Here is a 12,526-nt window from a genome sequence, read left to right on the forward strand (position 1 = left end):
TTTGCTCTCAGGCTCTTTCCGGATACTTCCTTCCTGTTAGTTTTCTCTTCCCTATGCTGCATCTCACTTTATCCTCTCACCATGCTTTCAAATACATAATATGGACACTAAAACTCTTTATTCCAGCTTTTTACTTCAGCTTTTACTTTTAAGATTAAGGCTATAAACCCAATGAATATTTCATGTAGAACACTTCTCATCTTTTATTTGCTGAGGTAGATGTAATAACCAGCAAAAAAGCTGTAATAAAATAAACTCAATAAAGAAACTAGACAGAACATATTAAGAGACCCAAATTTATGACTGCTTGGTGAGTCAGAATGTTCTAGAAGATTTGCAAGTTCCCTTTTTATCTCACTTTTCTTAATCTCTTTTCTCAGTGCTGGTTAGTATCGTTCTTTGCAGCTAACCTCTGCTGCCTTCCTTTTTTAAAATACATGAATATTTCTTTTTTTCGATTCTAAGGACTTGCCTTTCATTTTTATCGATTGTGGAATACACTGAAAATGGTGATTCATTGTCCCTCTTAGAGGTTTCTAAATATCACAACCATGGCCCCATTTTATGCACCAGATCTACTTCTTTTCAATTCTTCTTTTCCTTACCTTTTTAGCCTAAGAATCGCTGGAAAATCCCGATTACACATGGCCTCCTTTCAGTGCATAGACCTGAGCTCTGTTTGGGAACTTTGGCTTAGTCCTGTTGCCTTCCTCTTTTCACCAACTCAGCCATTCACTAAGGAGATGCCAAATGTGGATTTGTGAGGTGTCATGGGTGACAGATAGTGAAAGACCCGCGGATCCCCTTACCCAAGAATCCAACACTGCCACTGGATGCAATCAGCAAGAGGTTCTTTATTGTTCCGCAGGCGCCTGCGGGTGGTCAGCGCGCGCCTGCGGGTGGTCAGCAGCTCCTGCTAGCTGAGCACACCCAGCTGGGGTGGTGCCGGGTTTTTATAAACAGGTACAAACAAGTTTCGGGTGGGGCGCAACTGATTGGTTGACAATTAGAACTTTTGAAAAAGGCCTTAGTGGAGTTTGCTGATTGGCTTTGGGGACCCGCTCGCGCGAAGAAGAGAGAGGCGGGAAGGGGGAACAAGCTGATTGGTTCTGAGGGCCCGCGCGTGGGAGGAGAGGCAGGGAGGGGGAACAAGAAGGGGGAAGGTAGGAGTGCCATCATGGCGTCTTCTATTATTTCTATAAGCCAAGTGGTTACAGAAGGGCAAAAGAGCAATTAATAACCTAATTTATGCCTAAAAGCCAGCGGTTCACAGAAAAGGAAACAAGCGGTTAGTTATCCTATCTATCTTCTAGGGGAGGGGTCTTTCAATAGCAATGAGCTCATATTCCCTCTCTTGAAGAAAGCCACTCAGCCTATCTAATGCTAACTGGCTCATCCATCTTCTCGTTTCTAATTTAACCATCTTTTTCTATTTTCTCAATGTTTTAATGTAATTTGTAACCTTTCTCTGTTTATATCAATGCCTCTTATCTACTGGTGTTTCTGCTAAATTAGCTTTTCATCATAATCTGTGAGTTAGCATCTTTTTTTTTTTAATATTTTGTTTATTTATTTGACAGATAGAGATCACAAGTAGGCAGAGAGGCAGGCAGAGAGAGAGGAGGAAGCAGGCTCCCTGCTGAGCAGAGAGCCCCGATGCAGGGCTCGACCCCAGGACCCTGGAATCATGACCTGAGCCAAAGGCAGAGACTTTAACCCACTGAGCCACCCAGGTGTCCCTTTGAGTTAGTATCTTGTAGATGATATTTTTAAAGGAATCTTTCTCTCTTATCCATCCTATAACTTAAAAATTCAAAAATCTTATGATTTTCACTCCATGCTTTTTGTTCTTTTTCTCTTCCATTGGACGATTGAAACATGTACATCTTTATATCTATCTATCTATCTACCTACTGCCCTATAATACACAGACACAAATACATATGAGGGAGCAGGGACTGATGGAACCTAAAAGCAGACTATCTTTAAGATCATGCTTGTTGCCATTGGTTGCTGTGAGCCTTCCCAATAGGTAGTAGTTCTGTCAATGTTCTTTAAATTCTTAAATGTTTTTCTTCACTAGTTGGCAATTTAAATTACTTAGAAAACTCTGGATAATATCAATAAAGTATAATTTCTAAGATCCGGAAATTAATTTCCCAAGCTTACTAGTCCTCCCCAGAGGTTTTTATAAAAGGCACTATTCTTAAGACAAAGCTGTTGCTAAATATATTTTTTCTATCTGTGTGTCACCGAAACTGTGGGCAATAGAGAAGCGCAACAAGAGGTCTCTGAACAGGAAATCCCAAGGTGTTAAAGGAAAAAATTCCAGTTAGGAAATCATAATGTTTACATAGTTTTTATTTTTTATTTCCCAAATACTGTGTTATCAAGTACAGAGCCAGATCTACAAGAGAATGTGCAAAAATAACCAATAACTTGTTAAATGTCAACAATGATATTCCAGGCAAAATGGGTATTTATGGCAAAATGGGTGTCTAATCAGTTAAGCTGTGATCTTAATACAGAATCATACAATTATTTACAAGTTAAAAATAAGTACATTTGAGGTCATTAAGCTCAGTCATTAAAAACTTTGATCAACAAAACAGGAGAGCCCTTGCTTTTAAAGAATTCCTAGAAGATAAAAACAAAGCTTCCAGACTGAAGAACAGGTGAGAGACCCACTCTCTAAGTCACCCCATCCTACCTATCGCTGTGCAGACTTGTTTGAAAATTTCTGGTTTAGTCCAATATGCTTATTTTTAAGTAAGGACGCTAAGCCTAAAAGGGCACAGTATACCTTACCCAAGGATGCAGAGCTCTCTAGTAATACAGCATAAATAAGAACTGTAGTCTCTTAACTTCTGGCCTAGGGGGCTCTATAGCACATCATAATGTCTTCTCCTTAAAAGGGGTCCATTTTAGAAATCATACTTTAGGACACCTGGGTGGCTCGGTGGTTAAGCCACTGCCTTTGATCAGGTCATGATCCCAGGGTCCTGGGATCAAGTCCTACATCAGGCTCCTTGCTCAGCGGGGAGCCTGCTTCTTTCTCTGCCTGCCATTCTGCCTGCGTGTGTTCTCTCTCTCTCTCTCTCTCTCTCTCTCTGACAAGTAAATAAATAAATAAATAAATAATCTTTAAAAAATAAAATAAAAATCATATTTTGACTACAAAGGTGGCAGTAGTGGGGCATCTTGAGATGCTGCTCAAAATTGTGAAATGTGCATTCCAAGAAAAGTAGACAAGCCCCATCATTGTATCTGTGTGTGCCCTGTCCATTCTGTACTCTTGCACTTACATCTTTGACGCATCAACAGATAGGCTGTACAGCAGCTTTTAGCTGAGAACTCTGTGGTTTCATATGTATGGGAACCTATGACTATAGGTATGATGTCAAGGATAGGATTATATAAACACTTGTTATGGAACCATTCAGCTATATTAAAATTTATGCAAGCTTCAATAAGTTTGAGTGATATTTTCAGATATATTCTATAATGACTATTACCATATAGTTATAATTCAGCCAGTGATAGTAGTCAGCCAACAAATAAATTTCTATAAAATGGATCTGTCTTGGGAGGGAAATATCACAAAGATTCAGGAATACTTCAGTGGGACAAACTACATTTAAAAGGCAATGAAAACTCTTGTGTATCATTCATAATGATTAAAAGAGTAATCTAATTAATCTGAACCCCATTGAATTCAGAACTGATGATACTTCTAATCACTATGCATTTTCTTAGTTCACGGATGCTAAAAAATCAATACCATTGACTGGGTGGTTTAAATAACAAAAATGTATTTTTTCACAGTTCTGGAGGCTGGAATTTGAAGATCAGTAGTATGCCAGCATGATAAGGTTTAGGTGAGATCTCTCTTCTTGGCTTTGCAGACACTGCTTCTTATGTCCTCTCATGGCAGAGAGAGAGGGGGAGAAAGCAGGAGAGGGCACTCTTTGGTGTCTCTCTTCTTATAGGGAGAATAATTCTATTGGGTAAGGGCCCCGTCCTTATGAAGTCATTTAGTCTTAATCACTTCCATAAAGGCCCTATAACCAAATATGGTCACATTGGACATTAGGAGTTCAACATAAGAATTTGGGAGAAACACAATTCAGACCATAACATGCATGATTCTTGTCTAATATAAAACTTGGAATGAATGCTATAACATGGGCCTTTGATATTTATAGTGTGTATTATAAAATATCTTAATTATTACATAATTATACTGACATCCATATTACATCTCTATTTAAAAATTGTGCAATATAGGAGGAAAGCTATTTTTCAAACATCATGTGGGAATAAATTATTTAATGCATATGTATTTTACAGATTTTCTAGAGCATGTTCACAAATCTCCCTCTTATAGACAGCATATTTTTTTTTTTTAAATTTTTTTTTTTTTAAGATTTTATTTATTTGTCAGAGAGAGCGAGCGAGAGCGAGCACAGGCAGACAGAGTGGAAGGCAGAGTCAGACGGAGAAGCAGGCTCCCTGCGGAGCAAGGAGCCCGATATGGGACTCGATCCCAGGACGCTGGGACCATGACCCGAGCCGAAGGCAGCTGCCCAACCAACTGAGCCACCCAGGCGTCCCATAGACAGCATATTTTTAAAATAATTTTAAAAAATTTTTTCTTTACAATGCAAGGCCATCATTTGGAAGACCAAGTTTTACTATTAGTGGAGAATATAAAGTGTGCAGAACTATTTCCTGTATTATTAAGGGACCCTAGATTTAACATCTTCATACTAAAAGGAAAACAAACCCAGAAAAACACAATTCCAGATACTCCAGATAACAGATCTTCTATTGCACTGCTTTACTCTGTTTTTAATTGGTTATCTAGTATATCAAATTACAAAATTTCTTCTTAGCATTCATTTCTGAACCAATCGAATATGGACTAAACAACTTGAAGTTTCATTCCTGAGAAGAGTGTGAACTATGTAACTTTAAAGTTTGTCCCTGTATGTCCCTTATTAACTTATGTGTGCTTGTGTGGATTTGTGCATTTGTGTTTATCTCAAGGATCAAAGTAACTAGAAGTCCAGTGATGTGTAGATTCACTATTTTAAGGTAATAAAGCTGCATTTAATTCAAATATTCCACATTTCAGGCTTTTCATCAAATGTACTGTATTTATAAGTATACATTTGGATTAATAGCATTAAAGAAATGAATGGGACACATTATATGACTGTAATGATTACTATTGTAATATAATCATGTAAATATTCCTCCATCCCATTGGGATTAGCCTAAGTGCTATTTTTAATGTATGTACTTCCTTTTCTCAAAGACTCTACATATTTAAATAATTTCACTAAATAAAAGCAAATGTTTTTTGTACAGTAACAAAAATTTGACTAAGCTTTCTCATTACAATAATGGCATTGTATACATTTTCAGTCTTTATTTCATTTCTTCTAAGCTGACTCATGATTTTACTAATAATTTTTAAAGTTATTTTGATAGATTTTTACTACTATTGGTGAAGCTAAACCCTAAATTGTATTTTGCATATACAATATTTGTTTCTTAAGTAACACTCAAGACCATATTAAAATATAGTATGCCTTTGTACTTTGGGAATTGGAGACCATTTGTTCTTTTTTAAAATTCAATAGGTAAATTTCCAAGAGAACACAAATTAAAATAAAAACTATTGGTCATTAATATTAATGAAAAGATTAGTTCAGATAAGTAAGAACTTTTTTTAAAGAGATTTGGCTAATAGTCTATATTGGGATTTGACTATAACTTCAATTTCTGTTGAGAGTTATACTAGTTCTTCACTAAAATGTTACTCTTATTGAACAGACTTTGGCCTTATTTTTCACTCTACAAACCCAAACCTGGTAGGTCAGGACACCTACGTTCCAGGAAGATGACAAAGAAACTGTTAGATAAGTTTCATGGACCATGATTTAACAATAAAATAGTTCTTTTAGATTCTCTCATTGTCACAATCATTGGCAAAAGCAATGTGGTATAGAAAGTCCTAAACTTAGAGTCAGATGTTTTATTTCAGAGAAATTTGGGAGTATCAAGTAACTAAACTATTCATATCCTTTGACTTACTGTTTTTCTTTTAGGGCCCTATTTTTTAAATATTAAAATACTAAGTAATATTAAAACTAAAGTCTTTGCACAAGGATAGTCATTGGCATATTATTTACATTATAAACATCTGCAAAAATTCAACTGATATGGCAAAATGTGATATAAGGCCTAAAATTAAGGTCCAATATTATGTACTGCCTTGACATCTGGTGAAACCAGGAGGATCTCAAATGGCCTAACAACAAGTTCCCCTTACCATTCTGGTCTAACAGCTGAGGCATCCTGGCCAAACAACCCTCTTCATCCAGGGAACCAAGGCCAGTTCCTGCTTAGCCCTAAGTAGTGGGTTTCAGTTCCCTTCAAGCCCACAGAATTATTCAAACAAATCAGCCTCATTCTTCCTTCTGCAGAAGCCAGAAGGCACTTGCCCTTTTAATGCTACAGAGCTGTCTCTCATAGCTCCTGTTTGTTCATCCTGTTCTTGAGTGAAACCCTCATATGGCCTTGTGTGATGCAGTATCCCCTTCCATCAGGCTGAGTTTAAGTGACTAAGAAGCATTATAAATTTCATCTCTCCAGTGTCGAGTATCACGTGTTCAGCCATCCCTGTAGCCCTGGGGTGGACTCTCTCCTTTACCTGGGATGACTAGGAGAGGATCAAAATAAAAAAATCACATACACAAAGAATTTGTAGTTACATGGGGGAAATAACAAGTTTTAATAATACATGGAACTGCAACACCAAAAATGTACACAAAATACAAACCTAGCTTCGTTATAAAAAAATTTTTTTAAAGGACCAAAGGGAAGCAACTAACATGTTAATAGTAATTTTCTTTTCATAATGAAACTTTTTTTATTCTTTTCTACTAGTTTTATTTATCAATTATCTAAATTTAACTTTATTAAATTAGTGAAAACATTTTAGATTAAGAAGTTCTATTTTCATTAGCTATAAAAACTTGAACAAATGGTTAAACTTTCTTTATTCCCTATTTTTTCCCACAATGAGGGGTATAATAGCACTTTCTAGAGTCACTGCTAGACTCAATTTAGAATATTTTGAGACTACTTTATAAATTCTAATTTATAATAGATGTAGGGGCTCAGTCGGTTGGGCGTCTGCCCTTGGCTCAGGTCGTGACCCCACTCCTAGAGCTGCTAACAACACAGAGACAATTTCTTGTCTTTAGGCTCTGCTAGCTCTATAAAAACATCCCATAGTTAGGCAAACTGAATTCAGCCTTCCTCTCCTCTCCCAACTCTTCAGTTTTGTGAGGACCTCCAGATCTCTCTCAGAAAAAAAACACAAAAAGCCTCTCTCAATGATGTGATTATTTTTTCTCCCTCCCTTTTCCTATTCCATGACAAAATTTGATTTTTTTTCAAGTCTCAGTACATCCTCTTTTCTGTTTTTCAGGATAACAATCGGAAAACTGTCTAAACCTTCTTCATATTGGGTTAAAATCTGTTGATGGGTTGTGTGTGTGTGTGTGTGTGTGTGTGTGTGTGTATTTCAGCAATGCCTTCTTATCACCTTAGTCCAAAGAAGAGAGTCAAATGGGAGTAATTTATTTTATTCTAAATTGTCATTGTATTATGTTCCTGATTACTAATATGAAGGATATATGGCACTGTAGTGATCAATGCGCCAAATAATTAAAGGTAGCAGGAAACTTCTATCTTGCTCCTGGCCTCTGAATTACAAAGCTTCTCCAGGAGCGTATCAGGATAAAAGTCTGAAAGGGTGGGTCCAGGATTGGCCAACAACCTGCCTGACTGTGAAGTAAGAAGCTAAATTGGCCAGACATTTAAAATTAATAGGTCATGTTTGCCAAGTAAATTTAGGAAGAGAGTTAAAAACAAAACAAAAACCTTCTATGTGAATTTAGTCACAGACAAAATTGTACCCTTATAAATAAATGTAATTTATATTCTCATTTTCATTTTTACTTGTAATGCCTTCATCTTGATGACTGTTTGAAAGCCACATTTTTCAGGGAAGTTGCAGTTGCTTCAAAACCTGAGCATGCACTGTGACTACACACTACAGGGTCGACAGCCGAAAGCCGTTTTGAATGTTATCGGCAATACTATTTCTCCCTTTTGTGACCAGAATTCAGGTGCTTGTATTCTGCCATAATTATTACTTGACATTTGGAATGGGCTGTAGTTTATTTTTTTTTAACTACTGATCATCAAAAGACTGCATCAAGGATAATTTTGAACATCTTAGGAGGCCTGTTTCCATCTAAACTGTTTGATCTTATGTAATTATAGGTTAATACTCTATTTCAAAAGGCCTTGGCAACTATCATTCAAGGCATTCACAGATGTACGTGATGCATCATACAGGATAGCTTACTTCTGGAAAAGCAAGGTTAATAATGATAAATAATAGACCAGAATATATTTTGAGTGATAACAAGGTACAGAATGAAATTAAGTGAGTCAGGAAAAACAAACAAACAAACAAATAATTTCTGGAAACTATTCTGAAGCATCCTACCACTAAAAGGTTTCCTTCACTTAAAAATAAAAATAAATAGGGGCGCCTGGGTGGCTCAGTGGGTTAAGCCACTGCCTTCGGCTCAGGTCATGATCTCAGGGTCCTGGGATCGAGTCCCGCATCGGGCTCTCTGCTCTGCAGGGAGCCTGCTTCCTCCTCTCCCTCTCTCTGCCTGCCTGTCTGCCTGCTTGTGATCTCTGTCTGTCAAATAAATAAATAAAATCTTTAAAAAAAAAATAAATAAAATAAAAAAATAAAAAAAAATAAAATTAAATAAAAATAAATAAATAAATAAACTTAAAAAAATAGAAAGATATCTCAGAACTGAGGGCCATACATGCTGTAAGATATGAATAATTTTCTGATTTTCTCTCCTGAATGGGTGTTTGCTTTCATCCGGACCTTAGAAATTAGTTCCTCTCTGTAATTATAGCTGTAGGCTGGGAATAGAGTCTCTCTTTGCCACTCGAATACCACCTACTATAACTTACATAGGCAAAGAGTCCAGTGGTATTTTTAAGAATATTTTGACTGATTTTCTTTTGTAAAATATTAGGGGGGACATATCAAAATCCACAGAAGCAATTTGGGAAGGCATGCAAATATTTAACTCTTTGACTTAAAAGCAGTCCCCAGGAACAAGGCCCACCTCAAGAGGACCTATGTAATCTGATTAATAGGGGACCAGGCAGTTCCCCCGCCCCTTTGTTTTCTGGTTCAAAATACCAAACTCACCACTTCGCTCTCCACAGAAAGGCTTTCTATAGTTGTGTCTCAAATACTAGCAACATAAAGTTTTTTCAGCAGATGCTTTGGGCAGAATTATAAGAAGTAATGAGTTGAGTAGGACTTTCAACTTAAAAGCTTAGGAGAAAGGAGAGAGTCCTGAGTAAGGAAAAGGATTGGGGCCCTATGGGTGGAAGAGATTTACTTTATCATTTTTTTTTTAATTTTTTTATTTTTTATAAACATATATTTTTATCCCCAGGGGTACAGGTCTGTGAATCACCAGGTTTACACACTTCACAGCACTCACCAAATCACATGCCCTCCCCAATGTCCATAATCCCAACCCCTTCTCCTTTGCAAAAATATCGGTCTATTTTGGACAAGTTCAGAAATACCACACACACATGCACACACACACACACACACACACACGCAAACATTTTTTACATCAATTCAAGAGATACTTCTTCACAAAGATCGTCTCTGTGGGACCGCGTCTGCCTCTAATTATGGACTCACATTAGAATCCAGCTTTAGGCACAACACTTACTAAGGTACAAACACCTGTTACTCTTTCTCAGTCTCAGAAACTGGGACTAGTGTGAAAATTTTGTCAGAGCCAGAAATCTGTCAACTTAGACTCATGTATTAAATTAACCAACCAATAAAATTGAACATTTTCCCCCTTTTTTGCCCTTCATTTTCTTAGACCTGCAATAGCTTTGGGATTTGGTTTTGCTTCATTAGGGATGTACAGGTGTATCTAGCTGAGTATTTCTTGAGGAAACTACTGATAGCATCCTTTTGCTACTGTATCACTTCTTAAATATTCTTATAAAAATTACCAATAGTGCCGTATATTTTTGAGGTGGACAAGCCCTGGAGAAACCTTAAGTCTCTGTGCACATGAATATATTAATTTGTATTAAAGTATTTAAATTCCATTTATTCAGATGACTGAGCAACTAAATCTAGAAGAGAAGTCATCAGTGGTGCCACATGTAAAATTTGAGTATTAATGGCAAATTCCAAACTTTACACAAATCTCAGATAATAACTCTAGACCATGTTCATCATGGAAATCCTACATTTTTCTCACACCACTGAACTTGGACTTATCTTTAGGACTGAACATAGACATGCTCAAATACCAAAGGCATGACGCTTTCATGTTATTTATGGTCTGACCGGGGCAGGAGGTATCAGAAACCTCATGAGGATTCCCTCTGTTGTGTTATTTTTGGCATCATGTTCCATGTTTTTAGAGTTCAGCATAGTTTAGAGGTCCTTCTTCAAAGCAGATGAACTCAGTTTGATTGTTGCAGTGTGAAAGTAGGCATATAGATTATGTACATGAATGTTGCTGCATCAAGTTTTATTAACATAAATAGGCTCTGGGCTTAATTTGGACTGCAGCCTATCATTTGCTAAACCTAGCTCTGTAACAGGTTTATTCCTCTTATGCTGTACTGATATTAGATATGAAGTATATGAAAAACTGTGTCTCCAAATTTTTCTGTAGCATTCTTGTCAAGCTCAGTATTGCTTGAATAAAATATGTGAGGGAAGGGATGTTCCTGAAACCAAATGATCTTGATAGCCTGAGTATGTTAAGCATTATTTTTCCTCTAAACATAAACAGCAGTAGTCCAACCCAAAGGTAAGCTAAGAGCATAGTATGCTATGAGTTGCTTTGAATCTTTTCCTTGTGCATTCTGGTCATAAAATAATATATTCTCTAACTTAGTGAACCATTGCATCTGTCAGCTGTTATTGGAGAGATTTGACATGATGCTTACATGCCTTTTTTGTTCTTCCTGAGTCTAAAGACTCACCCCTGTGACTTTTATTGTTATAAGGCATCCTGAACAACACGGTACCAAGAAAGAGTATCCCAAACCACCCATTTAAGAGTGTTTGTGAAGTTTTAATAGCACAGATCATGTGTTCATTACTGGTGCCACTGTAAAGTAGAAGACAGTAGACAAATACTACAAAGACACAGTTGTTTTATGATGGAAGGGTATATAGAGATTTTTTTTTATCTTAAAACAAAAACTACCACCCTAAACCAAAACCACCTTTTGATACAAATAGGAATTGCTCCACAAATCCTCCTACACAAACAAATATCTCTCTGTGGTTCTCAAATGGGTTTTGCCCTACACCTACCCCCAGCCCCCAGGGGACATTTGGCAAAGTCTGGAGATAATTTTGGTTGTCACAACTGGGTGGGTGGGAGATGTTATTGGCATCTATTTGGTAGAGGCTAGGGATGCTGCTAAACATCCTACAGCACCCCCCCACCGACTGCTCTCCACACACACACACACACACACACACACACACCAAAGAATTATCCAGTCATAAATGTCATTAGTGTCAAGGTTGAGAAAACCTGATCTAACTAAAGTCACATAAAAAGTCAGAAACAGAAGCAGAAAACTCATAGCAAAACGACAAGTCTGTAACACCTGGGCAGTCCTCTTGAATGGACTCGAGGTGGTTTGATTAAATTTAAAATAACCGTTCTTACTCTTGATCTTAAAGCACTGATATAAGAATAGTCAATTAACTCATTAAATCTCTCTTTACTGACTTGTTTCTATGTATTAGGTAGTGTGATAAATACCAGGGATAAAATAGACATGGTTCCTGCATTCATAGAGCTTATGCTACATAGCAGGCGACATTATTTATAAATTCAGTGACTAGAGTTATAGTTACACTTCTAGTTTTCATTCTTTACTCAGTGTGTCTTTGTTTTGGACTCACCATGTCCTCGATAGTGGACAGAATGCTGCTAGGGAAAATGTAGAAGGTACATTCTCTATGGAGCTTATCAATAACTTCCATGACATGATAAATATTACAAGATGCTTTAGTGGCACAAGAAATTAATCTTAATCTTGGAGAATGGAGTGAGGTTGCCCAGAAGATGTCACCTCTAAGTAAGAACTGAAGAATGCATACAGATTGGATGGGCAAGAAAAGTGGAGAATCAGGCAAGATGGGAGTGTCTCGGCTAACACGGTGTGCTTGAAGCATTAAGCGGTGAGCCTCGGGGCGCCTGGGTGGCTCAGTGGATTAAAGCCTCTGTCCTCGGCTCAGGTCATGATCTCAGGGTCTTGGGATTGAGCTCTCTGCTCAGCGGGGAGCCTGTTTTCCTTCCTCTCTCTCTCTCTCTGCCTGCCTCTCTACCTA

Source organism: Mustela lutreola, chromosome 5 (assembly GCF_030435805.1).
Source record: "Mustela lutreola isolate mMusLut2 chromosome 5, mMusLut2.pri, whole genome shotgun sequence".
In the NCBI taxonomy this organism is placed as follows: domain Eukaryota; kingdom Metazoa; phylum Chordata; class Mammalia; order Carnivora; family Mustelidae; genus Mustela; species Mustela lutreola.